This window comes from Sceloporus undulatus, unplaced genomic scaffold (assembly GCF_019175285.1).
Source record: "Sceloporus undulatus isolate JIND9_A2432 ecotype Alabama unplaced genomic scaffold, SceUnd_v1.1 scaffold_136, whole genome shotgun sequence".
NCBI classification, from domain to species: domain Eukaryota; kingdom Metazoa; phylum Chordata; class Lepidosauria; order Squamata; family Phrynosomatidae; genus Sceloporus; species Sceloporus undulatus.
The window spans coordinates 10,157-16,415 of NW_024803057.1; the positions used below are offsets into that span (position 1 = coordinate 10,157).

Genomic DNA, 6,259 nt, shown 5'->3' on the forward strand with positions numbered 1-6,259 from the left:
AGGCTGTGGGCTCAAGGGTCCTTTCCAAGCAAACTTTTAGAGGTGGGGACTGGTTCCTTTCAAAGTAATCTGGGGAGGCCTGCCATCTCCTCTCGAAGCCCCTGCCTTTAGGATCCTGGTGGAGAGAGAAAGCACTTCTGCAGTGAATGGGATTTAAGGTCGATACACATCCAGGTCAATCCTGACTCGCGCCATCAATCTCTCTGCAAAGAATGGGACTCATTGCCATAAACCATTCATTCCATTGTGGGATTATTGTCAGTGAAACCCGGCTCACTCCCACTCCGAGAGAGCAGAACCTTTTTAAAAAACCATCTTCGGCTAAGGTTCCAGCGGAAGTTTTGGCCCCAGACCCAAAGGCAATTGCTTCGGGATGATTCAACCTGGTTTGAACCCCTAGTTTCCAAAGCCCTTACAAGACCCTTATAAGGTGGGAAGATCCAGAATAGAGAACCAAAGGCGGGAGGGAACTAGAAGGCAGGGCTCCCCCCCAAGCGGCCCCCGCTAAGGAACCAAAGGTTTTCTCCTTTCAAAAAACAAATAAAACACAAAACGGCGGACAACGTCCCGTCAAAAGGTGAGCATTTACACATGACAAGTCATGGAGGTGGCGGGGGGGGGGGAGGGAAGTTGTACTGTGTTTTGCAAGGTCTTTAGTGAAGAAGTTGCATGAGGGCTCTTTCTTTCACACCAGAAAAGTCGTCCCGGAAGAGCAAGAAGGAGCCTGGAATAACGGGAGCGAGCCGTCGAGGGGTCTCTAAGAGGCGGCTGATCCCGGTTTGTAGCTCCTTTGCGTGAGGGCGCGCCCTTTACAGGTCTGTTGCCCCACTACAAGGGGGCTCCCCTTTTTTGCCCCCTCCAGCCCTTCATTGGCGTCGCTGGTGAGTCTGGGCAAGGCCGCGGCGGCGGAGGCGACGTGGTGGTGGTGGGGAGGGGGCAGGCAGCTGGCACATGCTGCAGGGGCAAGGCATGCCCCCCCAGTGCTGGAACCCGCCGCCCAGAGGATGGAGGCGGAGGCGGCCGGGAGGAGGAGGGAGGCGGAGGGCGACTTGAGGAGGCCGTGCTGCCGCTGCCGCGGAGGCCCCGAAGGCCGAGAGAGCCCCCGCGGAGCCCGGCAGGGAGGCGCTGGAGACGCCGGGGGCAGGATCGGGTGGTGGTGGGGGCCCGGGTGCTGGGCAAGGGGCCCGGGTGGCCCAGCATGGCTCCGGGGCAAGCGGCAGCCGTCGGGTGGAAGCCGGCGGCTGCTGCAGCGGCGGCAGCGGCGGCATGGTGTCCTCCGTAATCTCGCTGAGGAGGCGCTTCATCTCCTCGAGGGAGTTGGTGAGCAGGAGGATGTAGTTGCGGGCCAGGAGGGGTGGCGATCTTGGAGAGCTTGCGCACCGAGGGCCCGTGGGCGTAGGGCATCACCCCCGCAGGCCGCCATGGCGATGTTCAGGTCGTGCATGCGCTTCCGCTCGCGGCTTGTTGATCTTCAGGCGCAGCTGCTGCAGCTCCGCCTCCGTCATCTGCTTCTGTCCCTTGGAAGAAGAGGAGGAGGAGGAGGAGGAAGATGAGATGAAGATGAGGAGGGAGACTTGAAGGCCAGCTTCTCCACCATCACCACCCCCCCGACGGCGCTCCGGAGCTCCGACTCTGCAGACTCCCCCGGAGTCGAACTCGAGACCCCGCCGCCCCCAGAAGAAGAGGAAGAGGAGGAAGAAGAGAAAGCCCCGACGGCCCCGCCGCTGCTGCCTCCGCCGCTCTTGCTCCGGAACGAAAGGAAGAGGTCGTCGGGCTCTGGGGAGGAAGGGCGGCTCGACACCAGGCTGGCATCCGAGTCCATGCTGCTGCCCTTGGAAGGAGGAAGGGCGGCCGGCCTGCCTGCGGGGAAAGGAGGAGAGCAAGGACGGAGGAGGAGGAGAGAGAGGCAGGGCAGCATCACTTGTAGGGCTGTGTCCCCACTGGAGCATTAAAGCGGGTCGGGACCGCTTGGACTGGCCATGGCTCCAGGCGTGGGACTTCTGCTAATGGTACGGCTCTGTCCACACTGGAGGCATAACCCGGTTTGCACCGCTTAGCTCTTTTCTGGCTCAAGGCCTGGAATTCTTACTAGTGCGGATACACACTCACATTGCCGCATACTCGTGACAAAACTTTTATTTAGCGGGCGTTTCCAACAAGACGACACTTCGGTGTGAATAAAACATTTGCTCCTTCATGTCTTTGTATTAACTGGTTCACCCAGGAGTTTTATTTTTCTCATTTCTGCTCTTGGACAATGAGCTGCCATGACCAGAATTCCATGCGTGAAGTCATGGCAGTCAAAGCGGTCCCAGATCGCGTTATTCCCCAAGTGAGGACCCAATGGAGGTGGCAGTCTGCAGGTGATTTCCGCCCATGACCCCAGCCCCCAGCTCTCGCCCATGGCTTCATGGAGATGAAGCACAGGGGACTATAAGACTGACCCCTGTGGAACCCATATAGGCTATTAGCCAAAGGATGAGGGCACCTCTGGACTTCATTTGAACTTACTTCTAAGTAAAACTCCAGGAGATCCCAACTAAAAGGAGTGCATCTACACTGTTAGAAATAATGCTGGTCGACACCGCTTAAACTGCCCTAGCGCCATCTCCTACAAAATCCGGGGTTGTGATTTTGGTGAGGCAGCTGCAGCCTTGGACAGAGCCCTAGCATAGCATTCGCCTTTCTCTATGCTGCACTAGGCAGTACCTAAGCGGTTCTTAAGACCTCATAAACTGAAAATCCCAGGATTCCATAGGACGGGGCTACAGCACTAAAAGTAGTGCCTAACACCACTCTTTGCTATCTTATTTCGATTCATGGAGACCCTATGGAGGAGACATCTCCAAGACCCTCTATCACTTCTGCTCACCTGCAAACTCATAATAGAGTCCATCCATTGTGCAGGCAGCCTTCCTCGCTTTCTACTTTCTCTTTCTCTTTCTCTTCTCCCTTTCCTAGCATTACTGTTTTTTTCAAATGCTTCATGCCTTCTCATAATAGTAGGTCCTTAAAAAAAATGTGTAAATACCCTGAAGGCACCAGATCCTGTCTGGTCTGGAAGCTAAGCAGGGCTCATCCCTGGTTAGTATTGGAGAGGACCCGCCAAGCATACCAGGTATACTTCAAAAGCAGGAACAAGGCAAAAATTTATCTAAGAGTATTCCTGCCTAAGAAAATCATGGTGCGGCCATAAAAATGACAGGTGATTTGAGGCACAGACTCACAATGTTTTGTGGCGGGTGGGAAATCAAACCCTGATCTTCAGAATCGGGTTCCACATTCAAACCACTATGCTCCGATCAAGGAAACCAGCCAAATATCGTCGGGATTCATTCCGAGCCATGGAAAGTCAAGTCCCATTGGTCACAATGATATTCGTATTTTTGGTGGGCTAGATTACGGCCAATCTGGATTATGGTCAACAACAACACTCTAATATCTTCCTGATTCCGATTCTCCAGTAACGACTAGTTCCTATAGTTTTGCTCAAAATCGCGGTGTGTGCAAATTCTCATCCACAACAACCCCTGATGGAAATTTGGCCACTGCTTGGCGATAGGTTTCTAGAGCTTTTAAAAACATATCAAGAGTTCAAATGTTTGGAGGAAAGGCATTAGGAGAGAAAGTTGTTGACCCAGTTCGTGATGTCGGAAAAGTGGGTTTAAGATTTGGCTGGCAATTTGGGATCGCTAAACTCAGTCGTCCCTTGTTGAAATCCCCCGCCTGTCAGGCATCTAAACTAAGAATAAATGCATCGGAGGAAGTAGAACTGAGATCTAAGAAAGCTCATGTTGCCAATTTCTTCTTTCAGTGAGTCTCAAGGTGCCACAAGATCTCTCTCCGCACTGAGTCGCAGACTAACACGGCTATGTTCTTTTGAATTTCTAAGAATAAAAAAAAACACTTCCACCCTCCGCAAAAGCACTTTCCATGGACTTAACACAAGAAGAAAGAGGGGTTTGTGTGAATTAAGTTCCGAAAATTGATTTTGAAGGGTCTTTTCTTGGGATCAGGCTTTTTTGTTTAAATCTGCGCTCGTACTTTCCGTCCTTGGTTCCAAAGATTTCGCCCCGTTTCCAGTCTCAAACATAACAGAGAAACATTTTTAATCATCCTCACACCTCATCATCCTCATCCTCATCATCACCCATAAGAAAACATTGTGATTCGGGCGTTTTGTTAGTTCTCAGTCCAGAACTGCAATGATGCTTTGTCGTTCCTCAAGCTCCTTAAGAAGAAGTATCTCAGGTCCAAAACAACGCAGAAAATATCCAGTTTGGACCGCTTTAACTGCCTGGGCTGACTGCTAGGGGATTTTGCGAATGTAGTTTGTGTGGCACCAGAGCCTCTCCTGAAGAGAAGGCTAAATGTCGCAAAAAACCGCAGTTCCCGGATTTGCTAAGGATGAGACAGGGCAATTAAAGCGGTCTCAAACTGGATTATTTCTGCATGTGTTTTGGGACCTTTGTCCACAGCAAAGTGGGGCAGAGGGACTCGGCTTCTCCCCGCAAACGAGGTTGGAGGGCTGATCCTCCTGAAAGGAATCTGGTAAAACTTGGACCACCAAGACTCCGATGCCTTTCGATAGGATCAACCAGAAGTTAAATACAAAGTGATCAAGCGATGGGAAGGAGTAGGGAAACCATGATCACTGAGTTCGCCCAAAAGAGAAAGGCTGCCTGCAATTTGCCCTGAGAGCCAGCGTGGCGAGTGGTTTCAGTGTTAAACTAGACTCTGGAGACCTTAGATTCAATTCCTAGGAAGGCTGGAAAAGTCACTCTCTCAGCCTCAGTGGCACAACCTCCGCTGAACAAACCTTGCCAAGAAAACCCCATTATAGCTTGGCCCAGGGTCGCCCTAAGTCGGAAAATGACTCGAAGACACAACAACAACAACAACAACAACAACCCACAGTCTATCCTTATTCTCTGAAGACGACGGCACAAGATGCGGGCGAAACGTGGGGAATAAACTCTTCTAGAACATGACCACATCCTAGCCCAAAAACCCACAAAAAACATAGTCTATCCTCAGAGTACTAGGGAGTAAGTTACACAGAACTCATGGAAAACATCTCCACCATTAAAAATTCAGGCTTAGTTTGGAAAAACCAGTCTTGCAAAGGGATCTTGCAGCATCTTGAGACTCGCTGAAAAGAAAGAAAGAAGCCGGCAGCATGAGTTTTGGTAGACTGAATCCACTCTTTCAGATGCATTTGAAGGAAATCTGAAGGATCCTAGAGGGGAACAACCTTTCCCTCCCTCTGCAAGTAGTACAAGACAAGTAGTACATCCGCACGAATGATAAACCCGGTTTGAGCCCGCTGAAGGGCCATGGTTCCAGGCTCTGGAATTCTGGGAAGGGGTTGCCAACGACCCTCCCAGAATTCCAGAGCCTGAAGCCATGGCCCTTCAAGCGGGCTCAAACCGGGTTAATTCTGCAATGTGGATGCAACCAAGGAGTTGTTGCAACTTACAGTTAGTGCTGAGAGGGGCTCTCTTCTCTCTCTCTCTGCTCAGCCCCCTGAAGACTAAGCCCTTTGGTCGCCTGGAAGGAGTTTTTATTATAGCCCCCCCGCCCCCGTCGTAGCCCAGGCTTGTCCGGGATGGGCGTCTGAGCCAATCAGAGAGCGAGCTGGGGCCTGACGTCACTCCGGTCGAATTCTGGTCAATGAACCCAGGCTGGAGGGGGGGTTCCACTTTGGGCCTGCCCCGCCCCTTTGGTCTCTTCCAGCCAATGGGAGGAGAGCGGGAGAGAGAGACCCCCAAAGCCCAGGCAAAAGGGAGAACAGCTGGTGATGGGAGAAAGGCAGGGAGGGAGGCTCAGACCCAAGAAGGACAAAAGGATCCCAAACTGGTCCCCTAAATTTGCAGGAGAGGGTTTGCGTGGATCTTTTGCATTGCATGGATTGCAATGCAAATCCATGCCTCTTGCAGTGCAAACACTCACAGCCCCACAATGCGGCCTCATCCCGCCTTTATTCAGGCCCTTCTCTCCATCCAGGTCCCTTGGCCCCAGGGAGCCCCTCTCCAGCTCTCCATCAGGGAAAGGGAGGGGGGCCCCTGCTCTCTCTCTCTCTCTCTCTCTCTCGCCTCTGCTGCCCCTAAGTTTCTTTTGATTCATTTCTATTAGATATAAATATGCGGAGGAGTATTAGAAAAAGAAAAGAATATAAAAGGAAGAACAAAGAATATATATTTATTCGGGTTTTTTATTTTATATTCATACTTTTTCATTTCATATATATATATATATA

The 6,259-nt window shown here is 51.6% G+C and overlaps 1 pseudogene; it reads right to left on the bottom strand.

The window, feature by feature from the left end:
- Window positions 1-757: 757 nt before the first annotated feature.
- Window positions 758-1,822, bottom strand: LOC121917689 (annotated as a pseudogene).
- Between the last annotated feature and the right edge of the window lie 4,437 nt (window positions 1,823-6,259).